This window comes from Equus przewalskii, chromosome 8 (assembly GCF_037783145.1).
Source record: "Equus przewalskii isolate Varuska chromosome 8, EquPr2, whole genome shotgun sequence".
Taxonomy (NCBI): Eukaryota; Metazoa; Chordata; class Mammalia; order Perissodactyla; family Equidae; genus Equus; species Equus przewalskii.
This window is the reverse complement of record NC_091838.1, coordinates 29,214,846-29,226,870: the sequence shown is the minus strand read 5'-3', so window position 1 is coordinate 29,226,870 and position 12,025 is coordinate 29,214,846. Positions and strand designations below refer to the sequence as shown.

At 40.0% G+C, this 12,025-nt stretch overlaps 1 long non-coding RNA gene and 1 pseudogene across 19 annotated transcripts in view; one reads left to right on the top strand and one right to left on the bottom strand.

Moving 5' to 3' along the window:
* LOC103558022 (uncharacterized) overlaps positions 1–12,025 on the top strand; it is a 149,391-nt gene that overhangs the window by 53,457 nt on the left and 83,909 nt on the right. The window lies entirely within an intron of this gene.
* LOC103558021 (small ribosomal subunit protein uS8-like) lies at positions 8,249–8,639 on the bottom strand (annotated as a pseudogene).

The following is a 12,025-nucleotide window of genomic DNA, read 5'->3' as shown; positions in this document are numbered from 1 at the left end:
TCATGCTTCAATCATTTCAAAGAGCCTGCCTCAACTTTCTTTGCTCACTCTGACCATCTTGAGCTTTGCTGCTGGGTTAATCTGCCCAGATTACTGCCGTTATTTGACCAGGGTCAAAATCCTTTAAAGGCTCCTTGTCACCCACTGAGAGAAGTCTGATGTTCACTGACTCCTCTCAGTCTAGTTCCAGCTCGTCTTTCTAAACCCACTTCTTACTATTCCCCCATAGGAATCATGATCTGCTCACAATTCTTTAAGTCCTTCCTGATTTTGTCTTTGCTTGACTATCGTCTTAGTCTTGCATATTCACTCCTTTTCTCTCCCCAAATCCTAACCATACACTAATACTAACTTCAGATGCCAGCTTATCCTGGATCTTTTCTTAGTTGCAGTGGTTCACAAAGATTTATTTCTTACCTCCATCAGCTATAACTTGTACCATCTAACTTATGTCCCTTATATTATGATTTAAACATTCATTTCTCGCCTCCTTAATCATGTGGGAAATTCTTCATGGGTGGGAATTTTATAACATATTTATATGTTCTTTTGCCTAAACACAGTATATGGCAGAGAGAATATATTTAGAAATAGCTTGGTGAACAAATGAATGGATGTTAATCTACTGGATGTCTCCTGCTTTTCTCCCCACCTCGGTTCCAGTCCCCGGGGACTACTTTCTACTCTTCTAGTAATTTTTTTTTCCCTGAGAAACCTCTAAATTTCTAAATAATATGCTTCTGTGTTGCTATTTCTTGATGGATCAGTTTTATACGCTTATTTCTATTACAATAGGATCACAAATTCCCTTTTTTCTTGGTTCATTCCCTTGTTTTACTGAAGCATACCCTCCAGTAGCACTCTAAGAAGGAATAGATGAAGACTATTTCTCTTTTTTCTTAATCAAGTCTATTTTTAGAGCAGTTGTAAGTTTACAGCATAACTGAGGGGAAAGTACTAAGATTTCTTATATCCTTTGTCCCCTCACATGCACAGCTTCCCCCTTATCCATCTCCCCGACCAGAGTGGTACATTTGTTACAGTTAATGAACCTACATTGACACATCATAATCACCCAACGTCCATAGTTTACATTAGGGTTCATTCTTGCTGTTATACATTCTGTGAGTTTGGACAAATGTATAGTGACTTGTATCCATCATTATAATATCATACAGAGTATTTTCACGCTGCCATAAAAATCCTCTGTGCTCCACCTTTCATCCCTACCTCTCTCAACCCGCAGCAAGAACTGATCTTTATACTGTCTCCATTGTTTTGCCTTTCCCTGATGTCAAATTGTTGGAATCATACAGTATGAAGCCTTTTCAGATTGGCTTCTTTCACTTAGTGATATGCATTTAAGTTTCCTCCATGTCTTTTCATGGCTTGGGAATTCATTTCTTTTTAGCACTGAATTATATCACATTGTCCGGATGTACCATCATTTATTTATCCATTCACCTACTGAAGAACATCTTGATAGCTTCCAAGTTTTAACAACTATTAATAAAGTTGCTATAAACATCCATGTACAGGTTTTTGTATGGTCATAATTTTTTCAACCTCTTTGGGTAAATATCAAGGAGATAATTGCTGGATTATATGCTAAGAGCATGTTGAATTTTGTACCACCAAACTGTCTTCCAAAGTGGCTCTATTGTTTTGCATTCCTACCAGCAATGAATGAGAGTTTCCATTGCTCCATATCCTTGCCAACATTTAGTGTTGTCAGTGTTTTGGATTTTGGCCATTCTAATAGGTATGTCATAGTATCTCATTGTTATTTTAATTTGCGTGTCCCTGATAACATATGATGTGGAGCATCTTTTCATATGCTTATTTGCCATCTCTTTGGTGAGGTGTCTGTTAAGGTCTTTGGCCTATTTTTTAATCAAGTTGTTTTCTTACTTTTGAGTTTTAAGAATTCCTCGTATATTTTGGGTAACAATCCTTTATCAGATGTGTCTTTTGCAAATCTTTTCTCCCAGTCTGTGAGTTTTCTCTTCATTCTCTTGAGATTGTCTTTCGTACAGCCGAAGTTTGTAATTATAATGGGATCCAGCTTGTCCATTATTTCTTTCATAGATTGTGCCTTTGGTGTCTTATCTAAAAAGACAGCATCTTACTTAAGGTCATCTAGGTTTTCTGAGAGCTCTATTTTTTGATTCTTTGCATGTCTAAAAATGTCTTTATTCTATCCTCATACTTGATTAATAATTCGGCTAGGTATAGCATTCCTTTGGAATCTTGAAGTCCTGTAACATTCCAGCCTTGCTGTTAAGAAATTTGATGACATCGGAACTCCTTTTCCTTGGTTTGTTACCTGTTTTACTTCTGTCTTCCCTTTACATACAGGAAGTGAAATTTTCAATGATATGCCTTTGCATGAATTTAAAAAATTAATTGTGGTGGCTATGTGGGCACTTTAAAGCTACTAACTTATTAGAGAAATGTTTTTGGTATTGTTTTTTATGATTACCCGTCTTCTCAATTTTCATTCTTTTTTCCTGGAATGCTGCTTACCAGAAGTTCTAACTTCTGAGTTCATCCACTACTTATCTTATTTATTTCCTGTTTGCTATCTATTTACCTTCTTATCCTGCTTTCCAAACATTTATTTGATTTTAACTTTCAATGTTCCGTTGGATTTTTAAAATTTCAACTCTGATATTCATTTTACCCATGGTCCCTTTTTTCTTTAATCCCTTTCATATCACCTTTCTTTGAGGCTATTAATTATGGTTTATTCTGTTCTCTATATTGTCTTTCTCCTTACTGTTCTCCCCTCACTTTTCTGTTTGTTTTGGTCTTGGTGACAAATATCTTCCATTGGCCCCACCAATCTGCACTCAGGTCATACACTCCATCCCTCTGCTTTTTGTCATGGAGACTGAATCAACAGGTTCCTTTGCCTTCTAGCTTCTCTTTGGGCTTGGCTGTTGGGAGAGTGGGATAGAGGAGAGTGTGCATGGGGTATTGGTTCCGTCAGTTCCTCCTGACAACTAGACAAGGCTAAATTCTTCTACCAAAGGCCACAGTTCTGAGTGAGTGACCACTCCACACAGCTACCTTCTCCAGATGTTGGCAATTCCTCGTTCCTGCTTATTCACCCTGGGCACTGCCTACTCTTGTCAACTATCCCTCCCTTAAATTATCCTTAAATTTCCAAGTTTGAGTGTGCCATCTGTTTCCTTTCAGAACCCTAACTGATACAATCTTCTTCAGGTAAGAAGACTTCTTCAAACGTATAGTGATCTTCAACTGTCCCTTCATAGCTAAGAGTGAGGCAGTAAAAAGCTGATGGGAAGCCCTGCTGTATTGTAGGGGCTTGTTGCCTGGTGAGCTTCGCCGTCAAGACATAGGGGACAATCATTTCATTGGGGTGCTCCCAAATGTCACTATCTGGATATATTTTCTCTGGGACTTTCACTGGAGAATAATAATTCTCTAATCTCCAGCTGCTGGGAGGAGGATGGAAAGGTGACCATAAGCATAGCTCCTGATATCTGGGAGCAGGGCAGAGGGCTAGAACTCGAAGGTCCACATGTGGACCTGCACTAAGCGTCCCATGTGGGCACATCTACTCCTGCCCTGTCCTGGCTCTGGGCTTGGAAGGGAGAGTAGAAAGGAGCTACCTGCTGTGGGATGATGTGGGGGCCAATTAGGGTCTAGGTCTTCTGTGTCCACAATTTCACACAGTTTCTTGTTTGGAACAGCATCTTCTCCTTGCCTTCCGTGAGAACTTCCCTGGGATAAACTGGCCTGCCTCTCAGCTGAGTCAGTTACCACACCTCCTTCTACGTTGTGCCTTCACAATTTACTGAGATTTCATGACTGTTGTTGTTTCTTCTCCCTTTCTTTGTATAATTTGGGGTGAATATATTTTTTTATTCTTTTACTGTCATTTTGGGAGTGATTAAAAAAAGGTGTGAATGCATATAAATGCTATTTTTAGGATTAAAAAAAAGGAAATTTTTTTTTGTAAGCAAAAGCAAGAGACAGTACAGCCCAGTGGTTCAGAGCCTGAATCCAGCGCTGTGACTTCATTTCCTCCCCTGTGAAAAGGAGAGGAGTGTAAGAATAGCACCTCCTTTAGAGAATTTCTGGGAAGATTAAATTAGTTACTATTATAGGGTGCTCAAAAGAGCATGTAGTACATAGTTAGCACTACCTAAAAGGACAGTAAAACACACATGGTTTCAAAATATTCTCTTAATAGAACAGCTGTGAGCAATAGGCCCCTGATACAGGGTTCTGAGATTCCTTTACATAGTTCACTGGAAGCTAGTTTTACCAGGAGCTAGTGGTTGGCTGACCCAGGGACAGAGATCATCTGGGGTCGTAGTATGGAGCTTTCCAAGGTTGAGGAGAGGAAGATAGGCAGAAAAATTCTGCTGCCCTTTCATGAAGCAGGCCTGGAGGAGAGAGGCTGGGGCAGGCCTGAGGAGAGAGAGGGAGGCATTGGGAGTGGGTGGCCTGCTCTGGGTCCCCCAGGTGCTCTCATCCTGCTGGGTTAGGTCCAGGCTGGTGTGCAATTTAGGCAGCACTGCAACCTGGAAGAGTAGGAATCTGCCCAGAATGTTCTGGAAGAACTCAGCAAGAGACTGACAGTAGGAATAGGCAGTAACTATGCACTCTAAAGATCTACTGCTTAAACAATACTATTAAAAACACAGAAAAAGGATTTAGAGAAAATCAATCAATACATATTTAGGCTGGGATGAGTATTTGAAAAAAGTCAGGGATGCTTTAAAGAAGAGAAGACAAAACCGACTTGCTCTAACTTAGACTCCTCAGGGCAACAGAGGAATATTGTAAACATGGCCTGATTAACTTGTAGAAACCATGGCCTTTGTAATTGTCTTGCTTATCAATCCAAGAAATATTTACTGAGCACCAACTATATGAAGACAGGGTGACAGTGTTACAAAGGAAAACCAAGCACCATCCTTTTCCCCTGGGGGCTTTCCATCTAAATGAGACATTTGCAAAAGTCACTAAATCAAGGTAATATGATGAGCAGTAAAGTTAACTGATGTTATGGAATTTAGTAGAAGAAGAAATAACTGATCAGTAAAAACGTGGGAGAGATGGGGTACAACCTGGGGTTTTGTCCTTTCTCTTCTGTTGCCTGGTCACTGCCTCTTCCTCTCCTCAGACCATATGCCCAGCAGAGCAGAAATACCTGTGTTCCTCATGCAGGTCACGCTATCTGTCACTCCAGGCCTACAGCAGGTAATCCATTACCTTGGAATGCTCTTCCTGCAGCCCCTTCCTTTGTGGCTAACAGCTGGGTGCTACCTGACTCACCTTCAAGTCTCAGCTGTAACACCAGCTTTTCCTGGGGCCTCTTGTGACCTGATAAGGGATATTTTCCCCCTTTGTATAATAATTTAATATATTCCAGCCAAACAAAGTATTTGTATCTTTATTTAATTCAATTAAAATAGACCCACATGATATATTATGTAACTCTCATTATATACACATTATATGCTGATTACTCAACTGTCAGTAAACCACGAAGGGTGCCAGTGACGCTCAGCACGGATTAACAGTCTCCTAAATGTAAGGGGCATTTTTCACATATTCTCCTAGCACTCCTGTGTACCCGCTGGCATTGCTTAGCATGCTGCATTGAATCAGCCGTTTAAACACTGCGTCTCCCTCTAGACTGTGGGCTCCCTGTGCAAGTCTTGTGGACAGTTGTGCTCCAGCACCTGGTATCCAACACGAATATGTGATGAGGGCACAGTAGGGAGGGAGAACAGCAAAAGGGAAACGCATGTGTGTGCGTGTGTGTGGCAAGACAGGATGAGTTCAGCTTTTGTCCCCTGAGAGTGAGCAGCCTATAAACTGGCATGGGTTCCCACTGGCAGGCAGTGGGAAGTGGGTAAAGAAACTAAGTCCCAGCCTGCAGAGGAAGATAGCGGTCCCTGGCTTTAAAATTCCTGTTAATGTCCGTCCTTGCTAAGCAAAGTGTGGTCTGAGGACGAGTGGCAGCAGCATCACCTGGGAGCTTGTTAGACAGAGACTCTCAGGCTCCACCCCAGATTGGCTGGGTCACAATGAGCATTTTTACAGGCACCTCAGATAAGTTGCACGCACTTTAAAGTGTAAGAAGCATGCCCCAGACGATGCCAAGGCTTCCACGATTCCACTGACTTGATTTCTTTTTTTAAAGATTTTATTTTTTCCCTTTTCTCCCCAAAGCCCCCCGGTACATAGTTATATATTTCTAGTTGTGGGTCCTTCTAGTTGTGGCATGTAGGATGCTGCCTCAGCATGGCTTGATGAGCAGTGCCATGTCCGGGCCGAGGATCTGAACTGGTGAACCCTGGGCCACCAAAGCGGATCGCGCAAACTTTACCACTCAGTCCCGGGGCCAGCCCCCATCCAATGACTTGACTTTAAATTTTGTCCAGTCACTCCTTACTTCAACACTCCCAACATTTTCATATATTGAATTTTTCATACCCTCTTGCAAACTGTTGAAAAAGAGAAAATGTTAAAAACAAGAAATTAATTTCCATGCAAAGAGCAGAGACCATTCTCAACATACCTTGTGTTCTCAAAAGGGACTGAGTGGTGTAACCATGGCATAGTCAAGTCCGCTATCAAGATCTGGCCGTGCATCAGTTGGTGACACAGAACCTTGTTTTGAGGTAACTTCCAGCTCCGTGGATTTTTTGCATCAGCCTCAGTCCACGTCAGAATCTTTCTTCATAAGAATGAAATGGTGTTTATTTAGTGGCAAGCATATTAACTGTTTTCTTTAATAATGAGCCAATATTGATACATTATCATTAACTAAAGTCTATACTTTATTCAGATTTCCTTAGTTTTTATCTGATGTCCTTATTCTATTCCATATCCCATCCAGAATCCCATATTATATGTCATATTACGTGTAAGGGGACATTACATGCCTCCTTACGCTCCTCTTGGCTATTGACTATTTCTCAGACTTTCCTTATTTTGGGACATACTAATTTTAACAACTCTTTTATTTTTAGAATGCCCCTTCTTTCCCTAGAAGAGCAGAATCCTGCTGAATGAATTCATATAACACTTTAAATCAGATTTGAGAAAATAAAAGCCTGATAATGAGCTCCTGGAGGGTGGGAGTGTGTTACTGTAATCAATCTATGGCTCCAGAATCAAGCGCAGTTCCTGGAACAAATAGGTGCTCAGTACACAGAGTAGCCAATTTCTTGGTTTATTCTTTAGCATGCCCCTACTAGGTATGTGTGCATTGGGGTTATAATGATCAGTGGGAGAAGGTCCTGCTCTTAAACATCTTAGAGACAGAGGTAGAGACATTTAAGCGGAATAAAACTTTTTTTACTTGGGAGCCTTGCTGGACCCACCTAGAGAGTTTGGTGAGGGAGACAGTGATCCTTTCTCCAATGCCCTTGGGGTTAAGGCTGAGTCAGGAAAGCCTTTCTAGGAGAGTGAATCTTAAAAGATGACTTGGTGTTGAACCAGCAGAAAAGAGGAAAAAAGTTCTGTGTTGGTTTGTTGTTATCATTTGCTTTAGTAGCTGATATTTGGAATTATTTTGGTTTAGATTTTGAGACTGAATCTGTAGTTTCAAACTAACTGGTAATATCTATCTTTTTGAAAATTTGTTTACTTTATGCCAAAATCTAACTTCCTGATTAAAAGAAGGATAAATAAAAAGTTGCCTTTTGAGTAGTGCTGCTCAATAGAACTTTCCATGATGATGGAAGTGTTCTGTATCTGTGCTGTGTCATATGGTGGACACTAGCTACTTATGTCTACTGGGCACTTTTAATGTGGCCTGCATGACTGAGGAACAGAATTTTAAATTTTGTTAAGTTTTAATTAATTTAAATTTAAATAGCCACGTACAGCTAGTGAGTATCACATTGGACAGTGCAGCCTGGGAACACTAACAAAGTCTACTGGGCATCACAGTTTAAGAAGACAACTGATTTTAGGGGAAGAAATGGATTAAGAAGAGATGTAACTTCCTTGAAATATTGAAGATTTTTAATATCAAAGGGAACATGACCCTGAAAAAATATTATTTTCTATGTTCCTCAGTGCATTTGCCTGGAATACTGCCTGCTTGGTTAACTTCTCTCTGCACAGGCAGTTGTGTAAAAGATTGTTCTGTGAACAAACTTGGTGATCAATTTGGGAGACGTTGTTTATACTGGACAATTTTTTTTGTTTGTTCTCCATTGAGGCGTTTTATTTGCATGAATGTATTACATCCCTAGAAAAAGAATCCCGGAATTTTCCCTCCTGTGTATTTTTGTCTTGCTTCTTCTTGGTCCATGATGCCAGCAGAGATTATCAGTATAATGACCCCAAACTGACCGGATGGGAGCAGGTTATTCTGCCGTTTTTCTAGATCTTTGGGTTGCACCTCAAATCTGGGGCTGATCACACTTGTCTAACCTGCTGGTGAGGTTCACAACAATATTTCCAGCTCTGTGAGCATCAGTGATTTCAAGTTCACCGACGTAGCCGTGCTTCATCACCACAGTTAGAAACCAGATGTTGACTTTGGAGCACATCTAATAAGAATCTAGCATTCGCCTAATTTTTTCAGTGTTGTTGATGCTCTTGAGAACATCAGCCAGGACATTCACGTGCACCATTATGGCGGAACAGAAAGATGAGGAAAGAGTTGGACAATTTTGATTATCTGTCTGCACCAAAGATTTTCCAGCAAGAGGTTTGCAACTTGTAAATATCTTTCAATTTTAAAACATAGGTATAGATTAACACTGTCCAACTGACATTTGTGAATGGCAATAGAAAATGCATGTATAATAGGGAATAAGGAAAATGTCAGAAATACTTACCTTTTGATGGTTTAAGGGGTTCAGAAGTCTCTTAATAAGAGAATGATTATTCTCAAGTCTCCCACGCCTTTTTATAGGGTCCACAATTTTCGGTGTTATTCTCCTTCCACGAGCTATGTGATTTTCGCCTAAATCGTAGAACCAGTGAAGAAATGAGTTATTTTGTATGTTATCATGTGTTGTGTATGACGTTATCATGTGTTATGTATGACATTATCCATGGCCCTTTTCTTACAACAACAAATGATGGCATTTTGGATAATCTAACTCAGTGGGCCTAAAGGCCTAAGGCCTCCCCAAGATGTGCTACTTTGGCACGTGGAATATTTTGAACTAAAGGCAATTGAGACCCTGTGGGCTCAAGAGAAACATTTACTTCTCCCTTAAATAATTTTAATTGGCAGCCTTGCCCATAACATGAGTTATTATCAGAAATAAATTTTATGACCTATCTGCATGTCGAGGCAAACCTCTAATTACTGAACATCTGCTCTTCTTATTGTCCTGTGAATTACCCTCCTCCCCTCTGAAGCCTCAGGACCCTATCCCATTCCTTAGCTCAAGGTGACCTATATACCTCATTTTACCTTTTTGTCTCTGAACTTCTCACATATGTGGGGTCTCTGACTCTCTCATATGTATGGGGTTGCTGCATATACAAAATTAAATTTGATTTTCTCCTGTTAATGTCTCATGTCAATGTAATTCTTAGAGCAGCCAGAAGAACCTAGAAGGGTAGAGGAATATTTCTTCCTCCTCCACAGGCCTTAACGTTGTTTTTAACTACAGTACAGTGGAGAGGAGCCAGGAGCACTTCTTTTCGGGTAAGACACTCTCTCGAGGGCAGGTGTAGGGGGAGAAGGAGAAGGAAAAGGAAGGAGGGAGGGAATGGGGCCCTTGGGAGACGGAGAGGAACAGGGTGTATGTGGGCAATTTCTTCAGCTTTAAAAAGGACTCACAAAGATGTATCCATACTTTTACCTTTTAGCCGTGTAGATGCAGGTGAAAGGGATTGCTCACAGAAAAACTGTGAGGTTGGGCCTGGGAGAGAAGGAAAGAGACTGATTTTTCCCAGTTTAGTTTGCTCTTCTTTTTGACGTTTGTTCTATATGCAAATAGTATCTTTTTAAAAATAATTGCATTTGAAATAATTAGATTTAACACAGATGAAAACATGAAAAGCTATTCCATTGTTAGCAACTCTTGAATTACTAGAGATTAGTGTCAACTTATTTTATGAAATAAATTTCTGTTTGAATCTATGACAGTCATTCTCTATAGCCTTCTTTAATTTCTCTCCAAAACTAGAAAGTGCCCTGAGAAGAATTATCTCTCCTTCTCTCCAGGTCTGACTCCCTGTGAACTTCTCCTGTCTTCACAGCTATTATGCACTTGATTTCATTTTCATAGCTATCTGATCCTGCTGTTGGTTTCTCAGCTGACTTACAGCTGGGGTTGAACAATGCAACTGCCCGATGCTGTTAGCATTGCATTTTCATACAATGTCTCTCTGTTGGTTTGCCTCAGGTGTTGTGGGAAATCTTCTAAAAGGAAACTTATCAGGTGTTCCCTAACTGTAGCTACCAACCAACTCTGATAACAACACATCTTTCTAAGTACTAAATTTCTAGATTTTTAATTTATTGGGACTGTCATTGCTGCAATAATATTCCAATAAAGTACAAGAATTTGGAAACTACAGTCTTGTAGTTTCTGTGCCTCTTTTGTGAACACTTCAAGTAGTCTTTTGATACTTTTTTCGCTTTACATTTCCTAACTGAAAGTCAATTAGCCTTACTCAGTGAAGAACTTTAAGATTATAATTTTGTAAAATAACAATCACTCTGATGAGCATAACTATGACCAAGTCATATCAAAATAATAAGGCTCAATTTGGGCAAAGAAATAAATTATTTTCCCAAATCATGAGAAATTTCTGATGAATAGTTCATGAGAAACAGAAGCAATGAACTTATGCATAAAGATTCTATTTGAATTAATCTCAACTACATAAATGTTCCTTACTAAATCTAACTTTTGATAATGGACAAGAAAGTAGGAAGCAAGAGAAATGGCTTCTATAGACCTAACTGGAGACTTACCAAAGACAAACCAATGGAGAGAATGATGGAAGTAAGTGATAAACCCTGGAATTAAGTAATCATGAAAATTTTTAAAAATTAATTTTGAAAGCCATAAATTACACAAAAGTGTTACGAATGATAAAACAAGCAACTATATACCCTTTATCCAGATTTACAAGTTCTTCAGATCTTGCCACATCTGCTTTCTGTCTCCCTCTCCTGCGTTCATCAATACATTAGCATTCATTTCCTAGGAAGGGGACATTTTCCCACAAATCCCAATACCATTATCACACTCAAGAAACATTAATTCAATACTATAATCTAACGTATGGTCCATATTTCAAATGCTCCTCTTGTCTCCAAAATGTCTTTTAAAGCTGCAGTTTTTTCCAATTCAAAACTCCCTCAAGGCTCACACATTGCGTTTGGCTGTATTTTCTCTAGAGTCACATTGTGTGGGAAGTATGCTCTGTGCGATGGTACCCTCCATTTACACCACCAGCCAAGCTCTCCTTGATCACACAACAGGAAAGCTCACAGCCAGATTAAGATGCTGAAATCACGGGGTTTAATCAATTAAAACATACAACAAGCAGCAAGGGGATGCAGACCACACATATGTCCCGTTTCTCTTGGGCTTCACCTTCCTGTGGATGCTGTGATTACTCGGCCAGAGATGGGCTCTGAGCCAGTGACCCCAGTAATGGGAGATTTCAGGGACCCAGACACACACTTGCTTTGTGGGAGGGACACAAGGCACTACAGCCATGGGCCAGTTAGCCTGATGAGCAGCTGTGGAATGAATATCACTGATGAGCAGCCAATTTTAGGGCCTCGTGAATATTGGGGGCCTAATAAAAATCTTCTGTATATTTTGTAGGGCATGAATATCTAGTGCCTCTTTGTTTTTCCATCCCTTTCCATCTGTGTGGTACATTCAGGCTGCATTTCATCTAGTTTAGCTATACTTAGAACATCTTATGAGTTCTACCCACGTCTCACAAACTGCTTGCTTTTACACTTAATTTCTCTGCCCTCCTTACTTGCTTTCTTGTCTCTATAACAGATTCTAACATTCTTAAATAATATGACATA